The following is a 26,606-nucleotide window of genomic DNA, read 5'->3' on the forward strand; positions in this document are numbered from 1 at the left end:
CATTTATATATAAATCAAATTGATTAAAATAATTATAAACTAACTTATATTAAATTTAATATAAGTAATATAAAAAAGATGCAACAAATTTCAATATATACATATAAAATTATTATTTTAAATGACAAAAATATTTAAAGAACGAAAAATAAAATAGCTTTTGTAAAATATTATTTATTAAATATAAAATTATATTTTTAAAAATTATTCAGAATTAAAGGATATATACTTTTGGATTATAAAGACAAGAGATACATTTCTTGCCTTTTCGATCAGAGAGCATTATATGTCATTTTTGAAAACTACAGGAACCGTTTCTATCGATGCAAACGTATAATATTTCTACCGATTAAAGAAATTTCTTTCTTATCGAAATAGGAAAATATCGATGATACAATAAAACAATATCAAGAATACATCTTACATTACACGATAAATAATACAAAATATTTAAAAATTAAATAAAATAAATGAGAGTAAAAAATATTTCCTAATTAAACACTGATATATATTTATATATATATTTTAAATGTATATACTTTTTAATTTCTTTTTATAAACAAAAATATTTCAATAATAGAAAAAAATAAATTTATATAAATAAAAAATATACAAAAACATATAGAAATAAAATAAGAAATATGTTCATGTAAATATTAAATATTAAAATGTAAATATTAAAAAGTAAAATAAACACGAATATTAAATTAATATAATAACTTTTAATGATATAATAATTTAGTTATAAAATCGCTTCCATCAAATTAATACTAAATGGCATATATCTTTTTATGAAAAATTAACATATTTATTTTACTAGATAATATCGAGAAATGTGAAATTCATAAAAAAAATAAACATTTAATTTTTTGCATTACAACTTATTTTATGAATATACAATTATTTATCGATAAAATCAATAAAATGACTTAAATAACTTAATAGTTATTTTAATTCCATTGGACGTTTGAGTCAAGGCGATCGCTAGTCTGCTCGAATCAGCTGGACCTTCTTTTTAGTGTAGGTGTCAAAGAAATATTTGAGTGAAGATGAGACAGCGGCCACCGGTAGTTAATAAGCAGAGAACGTATAAACGAGAAATAGCAGTGGGATTAACGACCGTGACGCCGATATTCTTTCTTTTCGTACGACGGGCGGGAGATGTTAAGAGAGATGCACTCAAGAGACGCGCTAAACCGACTGCCACGAGCCACAAGGGAGTGACAGGCGAGAGCTAGAGCTACCCGATGGCGGTTTATATAGCTTCGAGATATTTCACTCTCTTAATGTGACACGGAGAAAATAAACCGCTTCTGCGAGTCCATCTCGCGTTTCCTAATGTATTCATAGAATTTTTCGAACGGGTTCATTACCCATTAAGCCGTTGGAAGGTTTATCAGAACGCTCTGTTCGTCTTTCATGATTGATTCACAATGACACTTCAAAGGTGTGTATAATGCGTTACGAAGCAAAAAATTGTATTAAGCTAATGAGTTGCTTTCTCTTCATTGTTATTTCTATTTGTATGCAACGACAACACAAATTTTAAATTGTAAGAAACGACAGAGAAAATTGTAAATTGCAAGATGAAAATTTAAAACAGATAAATAAAATTGAGATTTAAATAAATATTCATAATTTTAATCATAATAATAAATATTCATAATTTTACATATAAGTATACTTGATTAATTGTCCTGAATTCTCAAAACGCTTTCAGAACATCCATCCAAATATCTTGACATACTGCGAGAGAATTTATAAATTATTTAGCATTGACACTGAATAAGAGTAAAGTTATATAAATTCCTCTATCAGAAACTGGCACCCTGGTGGGGCGATTAATACATTAAATTACATTAAAATTACAGCACATCATAAATCACGATAATATTACACGATAGTCTACGAGAATCCGTGCTTTAACGTGCCGCTTTGTCGCTCGAGGAGGCTGAAGGAGGTGGGGCCTCGGGGTGTCGGGATCTGTCGGCTGACATCTGATATGTCTGGTCCCCCATTATTATTCCTAACGTGAGGCGGCTATTAGCCGCCTACTGGACAATCGACGGCGATGCCGGCAAGTGAAGCACACCGCGAGGCGCATCAGCAAACGAAACGAGAACTGTTGTTCTTCCCGCGGCGATCGTTAAGCCAATCAGCTGAAACGTGGATCGTCCAACAAGAAGGAATAGAAGAAACGTACGATCGAAAGAGCATCCACGTTTAAATTCTTTCCCTTCGATAAAATACAGTTCACGTCCATCTCGCGAGCTAACCCAAAGACATTATTCCGAATCTTTTTCTACCGCTACAGAGATTTTCAGGAAATGTGTTGCAAAGGACATATTTGATGAAAATAATGTTTTTTCCAAGTGAGATATAACGATCCTGTTACAGACGGGAAAGTTAACAAAAGGAAGAAGTAAAAACGAAAATGCTTTTTTAGTCCTTCAAATTACTAATTAAATTTTACTTCCTTCGTCTGCGATTGTTCAATTTATTATTTTTCAAGGTTGTTTTCCTACTTTTTTTCCTTCGTCAATGATCAGATACGTAGTTTCTTATTTTTTACGGATATATAAAAAGAGAGATAGAAAAGAGAACATGTCTGCCGATTATCAAAGTGAGAGACAGCGGCACCTAATTATCGATTCCAGGATATTTTCGAGCTTCGTACCAATTACAGATTAACGATAATAACATCGCGAGAAGAGTGACACAATGACGCCGATTACGATGCGACGAGGACGGCCGGCGTGCGTGAAAAATCGCGGAAAGAACGCCCGGCCCCGCGTCGTATCCGTTCGCATTATAAATTCCGACTGTTTAATGTACGCCGCTCGCATTCGCGCTCGCCGTCGCGAAACCAGATCCGGAAAAGATATAACAGGTTTATCTCGCATGACTCGTAGGACGAGGCCTCAAACGGGGATAATAAGGCGCGTTCGGCCGCTCGTACGTACCCGCGTGTGTGTGTACGTGTGCGAAAACAGGTGCGCTTCATTTACCGCGTCAGAATAGGCGAGATTCTTCACTGGCGCCGCGAGATCTTTCCGCGAGATGCAATTATTCCCCTGATGGATATTGATTTATGTCGCAACGCTTGTCGCGGAGCGCGATGAAGATGAGCGATGAGCATAAAAACGTGCCACGTACGTATAAAATCGAAACTTGTATTCTTTCAGCGTGCGCATTAACAACGGGCCTGGGCATCCTTGATTCTGAAGGATAACACATTATTATACGTTTATTCGGGCCTTTGAATTTACTCACGTTTTCAAAAATTCGCATTTCACAATTATTACTTTTCTTTTTTTGTCACTGTAAATATACATCAGCGTTACAGTCACGCTGAAATAGTTTATAAATATAAAAGCACCGCTCTGGAATCTTTGTGCCGATACCCCATGGAATAAACACATCCATACTTGGCTCGCTCGAAAATTGCAGGTAGGTACTGGTTCGAGCGCAATCGCTAATTGCACCGCACAACGGGTGTTAAACCGACCTGTGTGCAGCACGCTTTTTTGATTCTGAACAATAATAATCCGTTGTGTCGATCCTACCTAACAAGCCTCTGTACACGATCTTAAGACACTGCGTTCGTCCGCTTCACTTCAGATTACTTCAGTCCTAAACTATTTTTTTGCTATAACAGATAACGCTCTATTGACTCGATGTCATTCAAGTTTTTTTCCATATATTGCTCTCATTAATAATAAAATGTATATGCTGCAAGGGAATGCAGTCGGATATGAGAAGTATATAATGTTTGCATGTTTTCTTTATTTTGAAAACTTCATTAGTTATATACATTAGCGAAGCATCTCAATCTCAGCATCTTGCGTTTTAAAATTATTGATTTTGCGTTGCTTTTCTCATGCAGAGATCCATGTGAAATATTTTGTTTCAATGGAGACTCAGATTATGTTTAAATGTTGAATTCAAAATTTAAATATTTCAATTCGACCTGGAGCTAAATTGCATTAATAATCTTAGAGCCGAATTAACAATTGACAGTTTTTAAATTATGATCCTATCCCGAAAATAAATTAAATTCGGATTAACAGTTGATTTGTGCCAATGTCATGCATATTAATGACATTTTTATAAACATACAAAATTTTAAGAATTTATATATCGTGAGAAACAAGACAAATTAATTCCATTAATAATTCTACCCATAATAATTTCACAAACCTCCTAATGAAACTACCTGGTTCATTAATTTTATCTCTATAATATTAAATTTCTCTTCCAATATTTTCTTCTTTTTCTGTCTTTTCTGCTTCTAGTTAATGAAATAGGCTGATTAACGTTATTACATATGCATAACAAATTATAGAAACAAATGCAAAATAAAAATAAAGATATCAACATTAGCGAAGAGGTAAAAGTAATTTCCTAAATCAACAAAGGAAGATACCTCTTAAATTTTATAGTTTTATAGAAATTGAATTTCACGAAGAGACTAACAACCGGCGACCGAAAGCCTTTCAAACTTTTCATGACGCTCCGACGGACGCATGCCGCTTTAGCGTTTCGCGGTACGAGTAAGCGGCCAAGGCAGCGGTTCCAGACAGACAGACAGAAGCCGAGGCACCTGTCTGTCCCTCCACTCTGGAGTACGTACTGCGAGGAGGGGCCCGAACAAGCACTGGATATACCCCGTTCCACGATTCAGTACCCCGCGCACGCTCACGCTGATAAGACCTTATTCTAATCACCCGTCACCTGGCCGCTGATAGGAAAGCGCGAGACGCCGCGTGCCGTCGTTTAACGCGCGCGAAACGCCGTCCCGATCCGCGACGAGATCTCGCCGTTGACTTCATGGGTGCACGCGATCAATGTCCGCGCGCGCGTTCCCCGTGTGCGTGCCGAGTTTGATCGCCGAGGTGATCATTCATGATTTCTTCTTGATCCCCCACGCTTAGTGCGCACCTTAGTCGCGTATCCTCTCGGCGTCGTTTACGCGATAGCCGCGCGGTCGCCTCCTTTCCGGAAGCGCCATGTAGACGATGACGAGCAGGTGCCAAGCACGGTGTATCGGTGCCGCGGGCGGCGATGTTCGAGTTACATTACAGGTTGTTGCGCGTCAAATGCCATGCTTACGCACTCCGACTTACGGTCGCCAACAAATTTCCAAGTAATACACGACCGAATTGACTAGTGGTTACTTTGCCCTTGGATAATTGATTATTGGAAAGAGATCGTTGTTATGATGTTGTATAAGGATAATATTTTATTATTATCATCCTTTTATTATTTTTTTTTCTTGTAAATTATACACTTTATATGTAATTAGATGTATACGTATATACATAATATAAGTTATAAAAGTTAAAAAATAATTTATTACTGATATTTTAATATTTATAATTTGTATTAAACAAAGATATTTAGTTTTATAATAGTTTGATATATAATTCAATGATGAATGTACATGGATGCGTTAATAATGAAAGCAGTGATTTTCAAATCATTTTTATCGAGTAAGGATACTTAAAGATAAAAATTTTCAAAGAAGTTCACAAATTTTATATTTGATGAAAATTCGAGAGACTTGGAATTCAAATTACAAAAGTTATTTAAATTTATTACAATATTATATTTTCCTGATAATACTTATAATTTATTAGACAAAATTTTACTTTGATTGTCACAATCACAGGCCAGTTAGTGGAGTAAAAGCGGATTTGATATTGAAAATGTGTCAAATCACAAAATTACATGTGTGATAACAATTTTTCCGCGAGAGATGTGTTGTGCACTCTGTTGTGTTTGAAAAGGTTAAAAGTGACAAAAGTGATTTTATGAAACATGAGTGACATAGGAGAAATGCAATTTGCAACGACGATTGATATCAAACGGAAATTGGATAATTTAATAGATTCTACGAAATGAAAAAGGTATGAAATATTCTACAAATACTGCGAAAATCACAGCAGAAATGGAGCAAGGCAATAATCTCTAAATTTTCATGATTATGTTCAAAAAAATAGACATAGATTGTACAATAATTCCATTATTAATTTAATAATGCTTATTCTTAAATAACAAATTATAAATACATACCAATTCTGTTACAAAATTTTCTAAGTATAAGATAGAATTATAGTGTAAAGATCAGTTATTTTGTGATAAATATCATGTAATCAAGATTGCAGGGAATTAGTATAACATATATATATAGTAAAAAAAACATGACCTAAATGCGCGGATTACGATTGTTTAACTAGATGTCAATGCTTACGTGAGATAACCACATTGCTATTGAATACACTCGGTATCTACACGCAGCTACACATCAATGATATTACCATTCACTATATTATCATTCACTACATACAATTGTTTTTATTGCGAGAAGATATCCATCTACTGAAAAGTTTGAAATAAATTAAATGCATTATCTCGAATCCTTCATCTTTAAAAATATGAAAAAAAGAAATGATATGATCTTACTTAAAATCTATTGTATCTATTTTTAAATGTTCTTTTTTAACAAAATATAATTTTCCAGCAATAAAAATAATTTATTCTGCAAATTTGAATTACATGTAAAATTCAGAAGACATATAGAAAATATTATAATATTAAATTAAATCATATATAAAAGGTTTATAAAATCATAAAAGAAAGAATGTTACGAATTTACGAATCGGCGAATGTTTTTGCATTTTATGCCATCTCAATGGCTGCCATAAATTATCCATTGACTTTGGTCAATGGATCGTTCGTGGGCAGTTAAATGCAAATAGTGCGATTGGACACATACGTGTGTTATCATGTTAATAATCCTTAACGATATCCTCTCTGAAATTTCGGCAATTTCTATCAGGTTGTTATGTCGCGTGCGACGAAAAATGTGAACATCATCTCTAATTTTATCTTCTTATCTTACTTATTTTGTCCGCGCACATTTAGTTCTTTCCCTTTCGATAAAAGGATTTACATATAAATTAACTTTTTATGATAATGCTACATTTTAAGTATATATTAAAACATAAACGTATTATATGATTAATTATTTATCTTGAAATATATATGAAATCTGAATCACGATTTAATTTAAATTATGATTTAGATTTTCATATAAATGATTTTTATCAGAACATAAAACTATAAAAATATAATGAAAAGCGTCATTTAAATTAGCAAAGTGTCTTATATGTTAAAAAATAAAAAAAATTTTCATAAAAATTATATTCTGCTTTTGTTAAATATATTTAATTTTGTAACAAATATGACACCAATATATGTTATAGCTAAAAAAGAAATGTGTTCAAATAAAATAAAAAGGTATTCAACTTTCTTGTGCAAAATTCCTTAATCAATCAAGCTTCCTTGTTGCCAGAATTGCCATTATAACCAATACCGTTATGTTCTCTGATGATCTGCACCTGTATCGAACGTTCATTTAACGACCAAGAAACGCAAGTGTCGTTTGGAATACTTATAAAACTTACGCAAAGAATTTGCAAGATTTGCAAAGAATTATTTTCTATTAAATAAATATGACGCATGTAAAATAGGAATAAATAGTATATAGATACTAACGTATTTGCAATCAATTTTAACCCGTAAAAAAAGACATTTAAAAAGTAAGTAATATTAATCTTTTAAATCCTTAAAATTTAAATGAAATAAATTTGGAAAGTTACTTTCAAGCTGACATCAACAAAAAAGACAAAGATTTAAAATTGATGTATTATTTCAACGTTCCATATTAAGTGTTCTACGTTAATTCACGGAAGGTCCCGAGGAATACTCAATTGCATACGGTTCGCATTTATTTTTCTACAAACAAATTAATTTATAGAACAATGTGGGAAGACGACGAAATAAACGAACGCCTTTCCATTCTTTGCGGTGCATTTCCTCGTTCATAACGCGAGCGCCCACGTTCGGCCGTCGCGGCCATTTCATGGCATGCAGTTATTTACGTTAACGAGCCGTGTAACGAAACTCGTGTAACGCATAATCCGACGATTCCCAGCTCAATTTGCCGCTAAACAAAACGCATTCCTCGGAACGTCACGTTCCTCGCTTCTGCGCGCACGTCCCCGGCGTCCACGATTTAACGAGGCGCCCTATTTTACCGTAAGAAATTCCCGATCTCTATCGTTCATGGGAAGCGATAATTACGCGTCCCCCACCTGACTACTATTAATTATTGACTAATTACTCTCTTCGTGCACCGCCCTGCGTGAACTGATTAAATAAACCAATTGCTTGCGACTTCCGATGAATCAAAGAGGTTTAACGAACCCGCCGATAAACGCGCGTTTCCCTGTTTGAAAACTCCCTCGCTCTCTTCTCTAAATACAAATCCTTCAGTGATAACTTACAAATCTAATATGAAACATTTAGAGAGAAATTAATAAATATTAATAATAAAAAAATCGTTTACTAAATCAATTTTTCAGATCTCAAATACCTCCTTTCCTTTAGTCAGATTTAATATTGAACAAAATATTTTTATTTCCTATTTAAATAAATGTATTCTAATGTATTCTAATGTTAGAAATTGTGCCAAATCTTCCTCAAATAGAGTAGAAAAATTTTTAAGTAAAATTTTTAAATAATTTGATAATACTTTTTTTATCAAACTAAGAAAAATGTAATTTTCATTGTAGAATGTTGATACAGCTTTTGTTTGTAATCGTCGACAATCGTCGCCATAACATCACTCAAGGAAGCTATTGAGGCTATTGAATCAATATAGAAGCTGGTGATAACTCCCAATTGAGTTTAGTCGTTTAGACACGTCTTCGTTTGATTCGCGTCATTTGTTCGTAACTTTTCATGGTCTTTACCAATATTCGAGATGTAGGAATATTTTCTTCGTTAAGAAATAACGACAAAATTACTTTCTTCAGTAAAGAAAATATAAAAATCGTGATATGTTAAAAATCAATCATGTTCGTTTTAAGAGAACTGTTAATCAAATATAGAAACGAGTTTAAATTGACAAAAATATAATTTGCTGGAATATGTAATATACATCTAAAAATTTTATATTTAATATTTCGCTGTAAATTCTCATCAGAATTTACTAGAAGTTATAATCCATTTTCCGGCTTGAAAAAAAGGTGGACAAATGTCGATATTTTTAACAGCAGAACACCCAACCGATCGTCTTGGTCTCGTAATATGGTCGCTCATTCGCCAAACGCCGTCCGTTTCTTAACACATGCACGCTAATGCGGTGTAAATTTGATGAAATCGCTAGTTGCTGCAAAGAACTAGTCATGAGGAGGTAAACATACCGTCGAATACTCGACAGATGAGAAGAAAAGTTTAAAGTGATATGATTTAAATGGCATGTCTTATGTTAATTGTTGCATTCTTACATATGCTTAATTATCTCAATTGTTACAAATATTGATTGTCAAAAAAGATTGTAAACGAAATATGATGACTCATTATTTAGAAAACTTAAATTAGTAAAAGAGGCTTTCTTTTACGAAGTGGTCAATATACACAATTTGATTTCAATATTGCAAGAATAAATAAGTAAATACTCTACATTATATAAAGTTGACGTTAGTGTCATTAAAAATGACTAATAATATATGTTTGTTGCAGCGTTTTCCAATTCAATATTCACGAAATACGGATTCGAAACCAGTTTCGACACGCCTGTTTAAAATAATCTTGCAGCGTGTTTACTCTTGCCAAGTTAATATATTACTTTCTCACTGTGTTAGCATATTTGCTATCAAACTATACATCAAATCTTTTTTCTTCGCGTATACAACTTTCGCTTTTCATCCACGCCCTAACAAGAGATCTACGTTGAATCAGTATTACGTGATAACATTTTGAAAAATGTCAACCACTTGAATATGGAGAAATCGATGTAAAGATAATAAGAATACGAATAGTTATAGGCTACTTTATTAGCCATTAGCTGCGAGTTATTGACATGCTTTTCGATATTCTGAATCAACTGGAAGGTCATTGGCGACGATAGAAGTCTAATTATAATAAAATTAATTTATTAACTTCTTATAATCGATCTCGCTACATTAAAAGCGCCATCCGTTGCTGTCTCGAGAAACAAATTTATGATCGGAATTTGTTGCATTTTGTTACGAAGTAACATCATGCACGAAAAATAGTATGCAATCAATAAATAGAGCGAGCACTTTGATGACTAGGATAATAAAACAAGATCCGTAACGCATTTACCATGTTGGTATGTCCACCGTGTCTACTTCCAATCTGCAGTATAACATATTTTTTAAGCATCGCAGCTCTTATCGACAGACATCGCGACTCTCGGCATGAAATCGGCCGTCTATAATAATACGCTATCCAATCGCAAATAATTATGGAGCTTCGCGCAACAACAACGGTAAAGGCGGCGTTTCGAGAGTATCTTGTATACCGTGCGGCTGTATAATTTCCGATTCAACCATCGATATCGTGGATCATTACATGCCCTACGAACTATTCCGGACTCCTCTACAATTTATCGCGCAAAAATACACACTGTCATTTTTCTTTCTCGTATTTCCACGCCGAGAGAATCTTGTCATTCGTGTAACTCGTGCCTTAGATTTCTCTGTTTTTATCCGTACATAAAATTTATCTGGGAAACTTACAAGATATAAGATATAAAAAATAAAAATTGTCATAAAAGTAAGAAAATTTATTTTCTGAAAAAATAAATTGCATTTTATAAGAAAATTATATTTTTATCTCTAAATTTTTAAAATAAATTTAGTGAAACAATATACAACTTTATTTTTAAACACAAATAAAAATGATTATTATTGTTGTATTATATTCCCATTCTTGACATTTTATATATATATATATATATATATATATATATATATATATATATATAAAACTTGCAAAATATCAAAAATTTCAAAGAAGATTTTTATAGAAATTATTAAATATCATTTAAAAGGAGGAATAATTTCTATTATAATTCCTTCTTTGAATCCCCCCTCCCTCTCTCTTCATTGCTGATTACCATAAAATAACTCATTAAAAAAGATCTGCCCAATGTTCTGATCTCGTGCATTTTCCCCCGCAATATTCTGAAAAAATCTTTAATATACAGCATCGTAGGCGTGTAAACACGCGGTGTGCTACAAAAGCGCATGCAAATGATTTATCTCGCTTCTCACCCACGCTTTTAACCCTGACCCCAGGAATTGTCCTGCGATAGGTGTCGTCTCTTGAGTCTACTTCACTCGCGTGCTTCTCTTTCTGTTGCGTGTGATGTCGCGGTATTATTCGTCATGGGTAGAATCAAGCTCTTACATGAAATCATTATTATACGTTTTCTTAGCTCTTTGTCAATTCAATAACCAAAAATACTGGACAAACAAATTAGCATGTTAATTTTTTATAAAATTATTTCTAATTATATTCAAATACATGAAAAATAGTCTTTTAGAAAAGTGCAATTTTAAAATAAAATTTTAAAAATTACGATAGATAGAGATAAAAAGAAGTACTATTATTAGAGAACTCACTATGAGAAGGCATTAACTGAAAAATCACCATGATATTTAAAAACTTTCATATATTAGAAGAGCTTGAGTTTCCATTATTTCACGCAGAATGATCACATTTTTTAACATATGGTTATTAGTACGACATGTGATACCGGATGATACTAAACGCGGAGATCGGTTCAAGTCGGTAACAGGGCGCTTGCTGTCTTTAATACAGCGAGGTGCCGAGGCCAAAGACCTTGCCATTGAGTTCGGCTATAATCGAAATTGACGTCGGCGATTGCCTGATTCCGTACTGGTGCAACGACGCAAGTGACTTTTACGAAAATTACAAGCGACACTTCGGCGGAACCTTTGATGTACGTTGAGAATTGCACGAGGCAGATATTTGTCATTTTGTGAGAGAAATTACCGTTTTACAGCAATCGCGACAATACGTATTATCATTTTGTGCAAAATTATTTCAACACGAAGATACTCTTAATTTTAAGAAAGATTATTTCTCTAAAACTTTTTAAATTGTGTACACCGAATTCTCGAACTCGAGATGCAACTCTTAATTTAAAATTTGTCACAAATAGAAATTGGCATAAATTGGCATATTTCTTAAAAAAAAAACTGAAGATATTTTAAATAAGAAAGTAGAGTTTTATAATTTTTCAAGACATTATTCAATTCGTTAAACAATTAAAATGTTACATCTGAGGACTTAATGATTTCGATCCAACGATAAAAGACCAGCCGACCAGCTCCGTTAATGATCTCGGATTACGCGTTGCGAGGTTCGAATGCGCAAAACGCAATGGACGTTATAATTCTCCTCTAATTTCGCGTTTATTTCCGCCCTCGTGTTATTCTAACGAGATGCTAATCTGCATCGCGTGCCCGCGCATGAGGATGCACGTTCTTTATCGCAGCGGCGCCTATCGTATATTTTCTAATGCGCAATGTTCGCGCCGCGCGAGAGCAAACAGCCCGATAATATAGCGGGCGCGGTGCCGCGATAGTCGGCCCGCCATAAGTCATAGAACAATAGAGCTGGCATTTATTCCTCTTCCTCTCTTCTTTCTCTACCCCTTTCTTTCTTCGAACGTCCTGAGTTACGACGCCACGCGTTTTAACGAGTTGACCGGTCGGAGTTCAGCATTACGTCTCTCGGCGTAATCAACGGACATAGTACCCTCTCGCCGAATGGCAAGCTTAGGTATGTACGTTACAATAATGAGAATTTACGGGGCCCCGTTAATCGTTGATAAAATTGAGAAATAATTAACCCATTAGTCATCACGCTCGCGGATATTTGCTCGTCGTCATTAGAGGCTCCGAACTGGTCACGAGTCTTGCTGCGTTCGACCATTTTTCGACGTCAAGCTCGAGCTGGACGGACAGTGCCGTAGATTTGTGAACTACGATTCGTGGATTATATAATAAAATTAAGTACAGGCTAATTCTTCATTCCTCATTTGACTTCTTTAACTTAATTTAACGTCTCCTCATTAGGGTATTCAATTGAGTAAGCGGAGGACCACGTGTTAAGCTATAATTTTTTTTTTAGGACAGACAAATGTTTCGATTACGAAGGCGCAGCCAAAATTCCGACACCGCGTACAGATCGCAGCGGCGATTGGAAACTGATTCTTCTATAATACATCCCATTGTGTATGGTTCTCGATTGCGTCTCTCGCTCAAAAGGCGACACGTATGTTGATTATAATCTTTCAATACGGTGATTTAAGCACCGCTAGAGAGGAACGAACCGGCCTCGGCGCCGTTAGTCACTCGTTCTCTTCAGTTTCGTCGCTTCTGGCGCCATGGCAAAGGATGCACAGGATGCACGTGATTCATATGAATAACGAATATTGCCCGCTAGGGACAGGATTCAAGTCTCGGGATGATCCTCTTCCGGTACGGTACGACTAGGCTCTCTATGAGATCGCATAGTCTATTCGCAGAAACTATAACGCGTTATCTCTAAAGACAGAGGGAGGATAGAGATGACTCGATCGCGCATAGACTTTATGGATCTGAGAAGATTGCCAATAGCGGATGTGTGTGGAAGGATCATTAGCGCAAATGCTGACCGTTATTCCAATCTTTCCTCAGTAAAATCATATAAAATATCTAGGTAGTTTTTAGGTGAAATAATCATTGGGAGAACAAAAAAGGAAATTTATATTAATAAGGAAGTGTATATTAATTTACTATATACAATAAAAAATATTTATATATTGTTTTAAAAATTTTGAAATTTAATTTTGATTCTTTAAGAAATACCGTTTCAATGCATATAAAATTCTTATTAAATTCTGCAATAATTTCATAAAGATTTTTAATAAATGTGTATTAATTACTTTATATAATTTGTAAATTAATGTTTTATAAGAATACTATACGAGAAATAATTTTAAGAACAAGATAGCATTGATTGTCGAGACCAAAATAAATTCCTGAGAAGATTAGGCGCTGTAAAATTTCACAAGAAGACACATTCATCTGAGGTATGAATACCGTGTGACTTTATAAGATTCATGTCAAGTTCGTTTTTAATTTGTAACCAGATTAGTGAGTATGACGATGTGGGGGACGACAGCAGCATCGACATAATCCGCTGGGCAAACGAAGTTACGATAGCGTTACAAATCTTGAAAAAGCATGATGATCTGGCCACTCAAACCAATCGAGATAAAAGCAGATCTCGTTAAATTTCGATATCAATACTTCACGAAGTATTATTAACGGGGATAATAGTTCAAATTAAACAAATTTACATTTACATATATATATCTCAAGAATGTTAACAAATTATATTAAAATAATATTTGTTAAAAATAATATTTGTATATTAAAATATTTGGAAATACAAATAAAAGAAAAAATGCAAAAAATATATAATTTCCTAAATTTTTATTTAAAATAAAAAATAATAATAACCTATTTAAGTTAAGTTTAAAAAAATAATTAAATATAAAATCACACTTGAATAAATAAATTTCTCAATAAATTTCTAAACGATGGCTTCTATTCTAACTTAATAAAATTTGTATTAGTGATTAAATAAATTTTTTGTACAAATAAAAAATTCTTAAATTTTTTTCTCTATAAATACAATCAGCTAATATACGCTAAATGCATTTGTATTTCGAGTATTTAGGTTTATTTAAATGGATAGACGTTAATATATGGCTAGATTGAGTTCTCTAATATCACGCAGATAGTTCCTCTCATTAGAAAAAAGATTATTTCTATGTGCATTAATTATATCTTCCGATATACATTACACTAAAAAGCATGATGATCAAATAGCTGAAAGTCTGAGTGCTGACTTCCCGGTAACCTTTTTTTATGATGTATCGCTCATGATTACGGTCCATCCACTCGATATATCCGTAAATTTCAGTGCCTCGTTATAGCCTCGAACAAGGTATTAGCTCTTAATTAATCAATATTTAACGCTGCAAAGTATTAGCCGATCTTTTATTAGCTAATTTCTAGTTTGTAACGTAATTTCATGCATCAAGTAATCAGAACGTGGTTGTTAGATACGAGAATCAAGTATAATAAACAGTATCTAACGACAAATAAAGCAACACGAGGAAATCGATTTAATATCTTGTTTCGTTATGCATTTGCTCTTCATCTGACAAGATAAATGCTCATATTATACTCTATAATAACAAAATAAATGATTGATATTGCTAATAGTAGAAAAATATTGATTCTATTGATTTAGCTTGATTTAAAAAAAGAAAGGAATTAAACAGAAATTTTTTTGAAGAAATCAAAAAGTACTCCAAAATTAATCGTATTTTACGAGTGCTTTATCACTGGAATGCTGAACGAGATGTAACGCATTGATATTATACTCTGATACTCTGAATATCAAGAGCAAAGTATCGATATTTTTCTACGAGTGAAAATACTTCCATTCGCAGACAGTACGCTGGCTATTCACCTATGTCTATTCCACACTCATAACTCGTTCCGGTTATCTGATTGAATCCAACAGATTTAATCAGATAACCAGATCTGCCGAGTCAGTAGTGATACCGGGTTCAGAACACAAGTTACTCAACGACTTAACAACCTTGAATTTTATTTTGTTTGGGTTTGTTTAATTTAGAAAAATAGTATTGATCACGACGGATTGCTACTAGTAAGTATATTTAAGAATAAATTTGCATTCATCGTACCTCAATAAATCTGTTAGAAATTTCCTAATTATCGACTCCCTGTTGAGAAAATTAATTCAGATGATTTCTTTAAGCCAAACTGTTTCATCTCTTCTTCTTCTATCATACATATTACACATTTATTTAAATTTTCTATACGATTTGTATATAATTTATTATAATTGCTTATATAATTGCATAAAAACATGAAATGAGTTATATCTCGATTGCGTATGCTTGGTTCTCAAAGACATTAACAAAAGTCTTATAGTCTCTTATATCAGTTATATTATAATTAGTTATAATTAGTTATAATTAGTTATAAAATGTTTATTTATTAAATTTATTTTTATGTTTCATAATTAATGTTATAAGCGACTAGACAGGAATGTTTTTTGTAGAAATTTAATTAGATAATTAAATTTTATTCAGACATCACAACAATTTTTATACAATAATGTTTTAAAATGGCTTAATATTAAATTTAAAATATTTCATATCTTTATTCATGATTATATATAAATCATCAATTTTTTTATTTATAAATAAATAAATAAAATTATTGTATAATTTTTATTATTGTAAAATTATTCTATAATTGCAAAATAAAAAACTTTTTTATAAGTTAAAATTAAATTATTTGCTTACATTAAAGTTATAAGTATTGTTTAAATTAATATGTTATGTTAATTCTAATAATGCGATGTGAGAAATGCATATGCCCTGATTATTAGTCTCATTCATAATATTGTTAGCCATAGGGTATGCGTATTATGTAACTCAAAGTAAAATGCGTTAACATTTATTATGGATGACAAGTAATAATCAATTATGTCGGTAAAATGCTGGTTTTAGCTCAAAGAGAACTGTAAAATATCAACCATTTTGTCCACATATTCTCGTAATATGACACAAAAAATATACACAACAACTTGTAACGCCAAGTAATATACACTTTTAATCATATACATGATATTAAGGCATTACATGTTTAGCTAAAGGCAATATAGCCACAAATAAGATATAATCAGTATTCGAGTGCATTTTAACACACTGCTATTTTGTTCAATTTGGATCTCTACTTCAGAATTCCTTTTCACAAGAATTATATATTATTCTTCACACATCCTTAAAAATTATTGTTTAATATTTAATTCATTTTTTTTTACTTATTCTTTTCAAACATTTTACCTAATTTTTAAGATTTAAGAAAGCACACAAACACAATTTGTCTTTCAAATGTACAATTTAAATCTTAATCTTTTTTTTTTTTTGAAGTATAACCGCAAATTATTTAAATTTTTTTTCACTTCAAATTTCTCACTTTATTTATCGGTAGAAATCAATCTATATTGATACATAAATCAATTTTATTCGATGCTTTATCTTATATTATTTTTTAAAGGCTCGTTTATTTTAAATATTTAATATTTAATATTTAATATTTTAAATATTTTAATTTTTAAATATTCTCTACATGATTGCGAATACCAAAAGACGTCGTATGCCAGTCATCTTCACCAGTGTTACACCTATGACATTCTAAACGAGACGGTAGACGTAACGTAAAAGAGAAGCCTTGGCAGCCGCTGGCGTCTCCTTCGTCGCAGATAACGCAGGCACGAGCACCGGGCGCAGTAAATGGGTCAGTCACCTTCGTAGATACAGCAGTTATATAAATCTTGGCGTATGTAACGCGACGCCATAAAGCGTGATATCGCGCGGCAAGTTGTTTTATCGTCCTGCACGCATATCTTGTACGCGTGTGGTCGCAAGGTCAGCTTGTAAATTCCCTCCCTCTTTCCGTAGGTCGCGGAAAATCATTACGTCGCTTTTTGCGATATCTTATCCCTTTGCATGCACATCCCTCGCGCTACATTGTACACTTCGAGTGTATAAATTCATTCAAAATAATGAATAAAACAGCGACAGAAGATGATCGATAGAATGATTTGGAAAAATTTTTGAACAAACGTTCAAAAGTTAGTTATAAAAAAAGCCTTCTACTATATCGATTTTATTTACGTCATCGATAACGAGATCTGCTAATGATCGCTTTTTGAACTTTTGTTTAAATATAGCATTATTTTGCATATGATCATTAGTTCGTTAAACCATTATACACACGTTCTTCTGTACAGTTTTTATACGTGTTATATGTGGCAATAAATGTTTCTTAACGGTGATATTGTTTAATAGATTACGAATATATTATTAGTGCAGGTATCAATAATCGGCGTATAGCACAATTTTTTATTCAGGTTATCTTAAAATTCAGAGAGTATTAATTAATAGTGTCAAACCTTATCTTAAGCTGGAAACGTCTTATCGTTCCGATCTTATCAGATTAAACCGTTGAATCGCCGAATGATATTTATATTTTGTGTCACGTATTTAGACATACAAAACGCTATGTTTTCATGATTAGTATAATATTCGTCTTTAATTTATAATTACATTGTGCTGTAATCAAATGATTAATACAATATCAATTTCTTAGCATTCCGTTAATGCAGACTTAAATTATGAACAAAATTACAAGTTAGATTAACAAGATAATCAGGTTGATAATTGTTTTCCGGATAATCTTACTTATCGTAATCAGCACGCAAATCCAATACTTAAAGATATAATTAATGACGCAATTATATTGCAAAATGATATATGATTCAAGAATTATAAATATATATACATATTCGCTACTATTTCATTTTATTATCTCACTAATCTACATCTGAATGATTGTGAACAAGATATGATAAACGATAATATCATTTTAAGTATTGATCGTTTATACTCGAATACTCACATAGTAATTCCTACTAAAATTACATTATTAAATTACACCATTATTTACAATAAATGCGATAAGTTGCGCGATTTTTGCGATATATTTATGTAAAACAAAATATAAGTAATCCATTTTTAAATCAACAGAATAATAATTATATAAAAAATTATAGAGCAAAATATCAGCAAATACTATATATCTGAATAAAGATTAATTAATTATGTCTGATTTCTTGATCCTGCATGCGAAAATTTCCCATCGTATCTTATCCGACGCAATCGATCAAGAAATAATTTACCACATTATGCGATATTTCTTGAAATTTTCATTTCGCTAACTATCGCTGTCACTTTTTTTGGGCCGTCAATGGAGAAAAAAAAAACAAGAAACCGTGTCTGCTTCTCGTAGACTTCGGGGTTCCGAAGAATGACGTTATCGCCAGTGAAGGCTTAGGCGCTGCCGCGGCTAAACGAGCATGTAGAACGATAGAAGTGCGAGGTCAAGAGCCACTTAAGAACACTCGAATGCACATCCGTCCGTTTGCTCCGACGGGATAGATCTCGACGGGAATCTCGATCCCCGGCGTTCCTGTTCGCGCCGCGTGTAAATCCCGGGACAGCCTATCGGCAGACGCTCGGAAAGCTCGGCGCTACGATGATGGATGACCTGCTGCCTCCCCTACGGGCGAAGATCAAGAAGAATGACTTCGCGTCCGTTCCGACTGTCTCGTCGCGCCTCGTAATTACCGTCCGACTGTCCGCGACGTCCTCCAACAACACAGTCGCGCGTGGTTTTATTAATCCCCCTTGAGATTCGCGACGCTTTAAAGAGAGGTAAACCGCAGACTATGATTTCACGCACGGATTCTTTCGCTATCGCGCGACCACTGGGACTTGGTCACACGCCGACTTATATCTCGATCTTCTTCAAAGAGCCACATAAGAAGAGCATTAATGCGATTCTGCATACATCTGCTAATATAAATTATAACATATTTTTAAATTTATATTTATATTTTCCTTCCAGTGGTTCGTTTAGAAAAAAAAAAAATGTGATTGTGTCTATTCAGTGATAGAATTCGTTATTATTAAATTGTGAGATATTTTAAAATATAAATTTTTTTAGTAAAATGCGCAGATGATAAATTTTTAATTAAAATTTCGGATAGAAAATATGTATTTGAATCAAAATTTTAATTTTTTATTCTTTGTCGATAAACAGTTCGATAGTCTTATAAATATAAATCGCAAATCAACGTGTATAGACGCACGTAACGAGCGTGATGTCAGCTATATCGATCATTTTACAGAGTTTCGAGGCATCGCGTCTATCTCGTTTACATTTCAGTAAAAAGTTCCGTTTAACACTTTTGTAATCGAGATAATCCCGGTGCGGCGTCCTTTCATTTTACTGTAGCTCGACAGCCGCGCGTCATCCGTCGCATTACTTTTATTTGCTGCGGCATTAAGTGCAGCATTGTGCAGCGTAAAGCTGTAGCTAATGAATGCCTGTAGCGCTAATTAATGAACGGAGTAAACGACACAAGCACTGCCGCGTCACTCTGTCTTACAGTTGTAGTGTTGCAACGTAAAAAGATGTGTCTAAATAGTTGTAAAAAATTGCAAATACCTAATAAAACATTTACAACTACGCTGTTTATATAAAGAGTACACTAATTTAAAAAAAAAGTAAAAATCATAAAACATAGAATATTCAACAAAATAACATTTAATTAATATAATAATTATGTAACACAATGTTCCTCAGATGGTCACATATTCGTTTTCTAAATTTTATGAAAAATCAAAAAAAATGGCACACAAGAATTAAAACGAAAGTATGTCTATTTTCACGCTGCACTTTATGTACATTCGTGTTTATAATGTTAGTCCATTAGAAGCGGAAGCAGAAACAAGTAAATTTCGCAAAATGCTACGAGAAAGGAGCATTCTTCTGGTATACTTGGAGATTATCGTTAACGGTTTCACCGATCCTGCGAGTTACGGCTGCTATTTTCTGTATCATCGAAATAAAGCAAAACTTAGTCACGCCAATGCAAATTGAAGCCTGCATATTTCACGCGTTCGGTAACACAACTGACAGTGATGACAAAATTATGTGCTGGATGTTGCTACTATAATTACGAGCACGAAAGAGCGATCTTTTCCGCTCTTTACAACGTTGTGGTTACCTAACGTGTGTCTTTTATTTCAAACATTGCTGCCACGAAGGAAAATCGTACAACGATATTGCGATATGGCCATCGTAACTTACACCAAGTTGGGTAGACCAAATGATACTGCCAATGCAAACGAATATATGAAATAAAGGTATATCCACATTTGTCACAACTGACATAACAACAAAGGCATAAAACTATTAATTATTTTTGCAACTGAAGAATGAATGTTGTGAATTGCTAATAATATTCTCCACTATTATTAGCAATTATTATTTTATTGCAAACGTAAATCGCATATAGAAAAATGCATATTTTTTTATGATATTAAAAATGACCAAACGGTTTTCATTACGAATTTATTATCTGGTTTTTAGTTTCTACGATCATGTTTATACTAAAATCGTATCGCGGGATTAGACTAATCGGATGAGTGCCACCGCACTTTTCAGAATATGGGTAAGGAATTATTTAAAGCTGAGGACATTTATGACGGACGTAAAATCTTTGCTTCGCGCTACCGCGAACGTCGTTCTCAAAAAGACACATGAAACGTATAAGCATTTCGTTGTGTGTCCAACTTAAAATACCACTTCTGTTGCGATATAACTTACCGAGTTGTACCGACAGTCGAAACCATAGAATCATTTTACAACAATTTTTTAATGCGCTTCAACTACCCCTATTATTACTCTGTTAAAACCTCAATAAATTTTATATTTTTTATATAATAACATTATATTTTATAATGTAATTTCTTAAGCTAATTATCTCTCTCTCGTAATTTTTACAATCAATTTTGGGTAATCTTAAACAAAGATATTTGGGAGTTACACGCGTGTGTACAAAATATTTTTTACTAAATATTGCCATCAATTGCACGCAAGAAATCTTAAAATATACATATATTTAAATAATTCAGTCGTCATCCCCGAGAAAATTGATACTGATTTTTTTTCTGATTTTCTTTCTTTCTGCAATTTGCGACAAATACTATCATAATTTGTCATTAGTCAAATTGTGCAAAAACTATTTATTGCGTGGTGTGCTACATCAGAAGACGATAAATCTTTGTTCGTGCCGCGCTTATGCAGTCGCACATGTCGCGCACCGAGTTTATTGATTTCATTTATTTCCCGATGCTGGTTACAACGTTCCGAAATTAGATTTTCCCTTGCGTCAAATTGCAAACACACGCGTTTGAAATTTATGACGGACATTACGGCGAATCAGGGCGGTTGCTGGCGGCGATTTGGCGATGCATGTAATTAAAATAATAGGTTTTCAGCAAAGCAAATAAGAATCATGTTCAAGATGTAAAAAAGCAATACTATCGCAGAAACATAAATAATATATGGATACTGCTTTTCATCAGGGTGCTACATTTTCAATACATTTTAAGTGATATATTTTATATATGACATGAAGAATTAGTATGTGTATAAATAAAAAAAACAGTCTTACCAAAAAATTTCGTTAGATACAAAAATTAAAAATTAAAAACTTAAGAAGAGAAAATAAGATGTCAGTTTTTATCAAATTTTAATTAAATTTTATGCACTAATATTTATTTTATGCATTAAACTCGGATAAGAAAAAATCAGTAATCAACATAAAAAATTACTTGATTTTCCATTCAATCTCTATCGAAGCAACACTCAGAATCTATGTTTTTAAGTTTATTTATAGTAGCTATAAGGGTCCATTCGATCAAGTTGTATGTACTGCAGGCAAATATTTGCAGATTAACATATTTATAACTGATTTCGGCACTTTTTTTCCTTGAAAAAGAATCTTATTGCATATATAAATCTTCGAAACAGCATGCGATACAGTTGCTTCATTCACTCAATTCTGTTATAAAAGCACCATTCACTCTGACTACACTCGCAAAACGCAAATACCTCGTTGCTTCCCCACTTTCTCGAAGGATATGCTTACTTAGTATCCTGTTTCATGTCTGCAAGCTATTTGCTCGAGACTGATCGATTTATTCTGCGTTTGCTCAATCAGTATCTGAATCATATTTAACTTTATATATTTACATATTTAACTAACTAATTATATGGCGTTGAACTACAATCACGAAATTCATCATACAAAACAAACACTTTTCCTCAATGCGCGGATCTAACAATTCATTGCTGTTTATTGTTATAAATTTTGTTAAGTTTCATTTTATTTTAAATAATAAATTATTTAATATGTTGACAATCCGTACTTTTTATCTTTCTTAATGTTTACATTTTATTCACAATGCATCTGTTTATTCTATTTCAATTATATTTTCAGTAGTTAATCCTTCTCGAGATAACTGAACCGATTTAGTTTCTTAAAAGAAAATCACGATATGAAAAGCATCAAATGTCTCTGATACTCTTTACGTCTACAGTAGCTGTTTAATCGCGTGAAATCGGACGTCATGTTGTTTTGTAACTTTTTTATTAAGAATCAAAGATTTCGACTCGTGACATGCCTTGAGGCAAAAGGACACCAGTCATACAGGATGCCAGTATAGCTGTCCTTGTTTACAAGACATTAAAAACCACCCATGTCATCGCTCTCGACACATTCTTCTAATATTTTTTTGCACCATTGACAAATGTTTTGTAAGTATTCCATTATCGAAACCGTTCGATGATCCTTGTATCGCTTATTTATTATATTAATTCATCGACATTTAATAAAAAAGATGTTATTTTAACATATTGCTCCAAACACCTTTCTTGTATTTATTCATTATTAAAATATTAAACATTTTTATAGCCGAGCCTGCTACCCGTTATTATCTTATTTTCAATGTAAATTCTCTTTTCTGAATTATGTTATAAAAAAAATTAATCATTAAGATATATGTATGACAAGTGATAATTTATCATAGAAAGAATCGACAATTCGGAAAGAATATTTTATATTCCTCTCAAACGCACACATACACACATAACTATTTATTCTTCTCAAATACACACATACATACATACATTCGATATAAATATTCTATTTATTTTATTTTAAACATAGAAGTAATAAAAAACTTGGAAAATGGAAAATGAAACTTGATATAAATAATCATTTAAACAATCATGACAAATTTTATAGTAAAATACGCTACTTTATAATTTTATTTATGCTTATATAATAATTATGTATCGTTAACAAAATATGTTAACAAAATATAAAAAGAATAAAAGACATTATAAAAAAGAAAATAAAATTTTGCTGATATATAAAAAAAAAATAATTTATGCACACTTCTTATTCTTTTTTTTATTTTTTATCTTTAAATGGACAGTAAATATCAATTTTTCACGGATTTTTATAATTATGATTGAATTAATTACATAAAAAAGAATCAGATTTGAAAGAGTTGAAATAAATTCTTTTTCTTATAAAATCGCGATTCTATTAAATAATATTTAATGCATGATTCGTGAATACAAGTTAAGAGATACGAGTCACGAATAATCCCAATAAAGAGAGCAATGAAAGGTGTTCGATCTAATGAATATGTATACATAACGGATGGTTCAGATAAAAGCTAGAAGGCGTGGCGCGATACGTTATAAGTGCGACAGTTCATTAATTTGCGACGATTCGCATGACACGTTTTTTATTTGGCTTGGGATAAGTGAAATTAAGTTTTAGGAATTTCACGCCGAGATCTCGTTGCTGGAAAATGAAGATGCGTATTCTACGTGCGTAATATCCGCTCATCGATGCGTAATTATCGCATCCATGCGTAAAAATATAAAAAGTTCGATAATAAATTAATTAGTATAATTAAAAGTAATTTTACGCCTTTGTACGTGACTCTGCGCAATCGTAATAGCTAAAATAACAAATGAAAAAAATATTAAAAATAATTCTCAATTTTCTTGTAAATCATTCATTTAAAACTATGTAATATTTATTCATTAGCATATTAAAAACTTATAATGTATCTATTTTATTATTCGTTAATTAAATATGTTTAATAAACTTATTAAAGTGTAATATAAAATAATGATAAAATAATGATTTATAATTATATGTATTAAAAATATTATAAAGTAATAATTTAATTTAGAGCTCTCTCTCTCTCTCTCTCTCTCTCTCTCTCTCTCTCTCTCTCTCTCTCTCTCTCTCTCTCTCTCTCTCGCTAATAATTTTTACAAACAGCTACAAATAGGCTTTTGATTTAAAATTTTGCCACAATCTCCACACTCTATCCGCTTTGCTTTAAAACGATTGAGGCATTTAAAAAAGGCATAGCAAACTTATGCAAGATATCATGACTGAAGTAGGTTTAGCTAATAAATCTTATCCTGTTTTTTTTTGTGCACATTCGCGCCGTCAGCAGTCTATGTGCACAGTAATTATCGATCATTTGCACTAACAACACCTCCTCGGCGAAAGTCAATGTTGCTTGCACTAATCGACATGCCATTTGCTAGAGGCCATGACAGAAACCAAGGAATTCTGTCTACATCTTTCTTTTGTTTTAATGCATTTTGCTTTTTAATTTTACTACACATTACAAACGCGCGCTGCGCGCGCGCTATTTATCTTTTTCAACACAAGAGCAAAAATTAATATAATACTATTATGTTACACTACTGTACACTATAATATTTTTAATCTTGATACACAATTGTCAAAACGATCCTCTGTGAGATCAATATAATGACAGCTATTCACGAAATTAGCATAGCGAGAGAACCAATCGCGGAAAAGAGCTAACAATAACTTCGAGAGATGCGAGTATCGATTTAACGTCCTTTTTTATAAAGGACATTACATTCTTATCTATATCTTTTTTTTTATTTCTTCTTTTATTTCTTTTTATTTCTTTTTTTATTTCTTTTTTATTTCTTCTTTTATTTCTTTTTATTTCTTTTTTTATTTCTTCTTTTATTTCTTCTTTTATTTCTTTTTATTTTTTTTATTTCTTCTTTAATTTTACATTACATTCTTATCTATATCTAGATCTTATCTATATTTCTAGATAAACACATCGCACTGAATATATTACAGTGCATAATAATTTCATAATAATTTCATAATAATTTCATCTAATTTTTGAGAGCTGTCTAACAAGCAATATAGTTAAATAAAACATAATTAAAATTATATTTTTAAATACTCGATAATATGATTTACTTTGCAATCAGCTGTCACATTGTCAGACAAGACTCAACATCGCATCTTATTTTTATTTTATTTTAAAATTATCATGTGCAAGAAAATTTCATATAAAATTCGCAAAATTTAAGATACGATATCTTCTTATCGTAATCGTAAAAGATTTGTCGCTTTTTAAATGGGGAATATTAAGCCCTGATTTGCAGATAATCCTTCAAAGAGGAGAATGTAATCTCATTACAGCGCGACTGCATTCTGTGAAGAATGCAGTTGATCTTGTTCCTCTCATGAGAGAAACTTTGTCTCTGGATATTCTCCTTAATGAATTATGTTATGTGTCTGTTGTGACAAGCAGAAATTTGAGAATATTCGAGGTATTATGTAAGCTCATATTAAAATATACAGTCATATCTCAAAATTCCTAACTTCAAGTAAGAAACAATGTATAATTAACACAATTTTGTGGCTGCAAAGTAGAAAAAATATGTCGTAAGAAAATATTTTTGTTGTAAAAAAATGTTGATTTTAAAGTACTAATATAATCGCACAGTTTACAATCATGTTACAAATATACAAGATTTTTCATTTTTGCACTGTGAACACACGAAACACTTTAATACCAAATTACTCATTGATCGTTATGTATTATTGATGTAACACACATACATGTTTTTTACAAGATAGTCGTTTAATAGCAATTTAATGATAGATTAATAGTTTAATGGTGATACTTTTAAATCTTGTTTAATTAGCCTTATCAAGACGATGTTGAGTAAAACAAAACGATTACCTAAAAGACATGCCATTACATACAATTACAGATATCTATAACATCGCTGAATAAGTAATTACGAAGAAAGGGT

At 32.2% G+C, this 26,606-nt stretch overlaps 1 protein-coding gene across 8 annotated transcripts in view; it reads left to right on the forward strand.

Moving 5' to 3' along the window:
* Positions 1–4,677: 4,677 nt before the first annotated feature.
* The window catches only part of LOC105424460 (uncharacterized), a 142,909-nt gene continuing 120,980 nt past the window's right edge, over positions 4,678–26,606 (forward strand). For 5 of the 8 annotated variants that reach the window (XR_016138447.1, XR_016138451.1, XR_016138450.1 and 2 more), the window contains exons 1-2: positions 4,678–5,146; positions 5,672–5,909. The gene's annotated coding sequence lies outside the window, so the exon portion shown is untranslated. The remainder of the gene's footprint in view (positions 5,147–5,671; positions 5,910–26,606) is intronic. The other 3 variants (XR_016138452.1, XR_016138453.1, XR_016138448.1) reach the window with 2 other exon arrangements.

This window comes from Pogonomyrmex barbatus, unplaced genomic scaffold, assembly GCF_055798465.1.
Source record: "Pogonomyrmex barbatus isolate J1 unplaced genomic scaffold, ASM5579846v1 scaffold14, whole genome shotgun sequence".
Lineage (NCBI taxonomy): Eukaryota > Metazoa > Arthropoda > Insecta > Hymenoptera > Formicidae > Pogonomyrmex > Pogonomyrmex barbatus.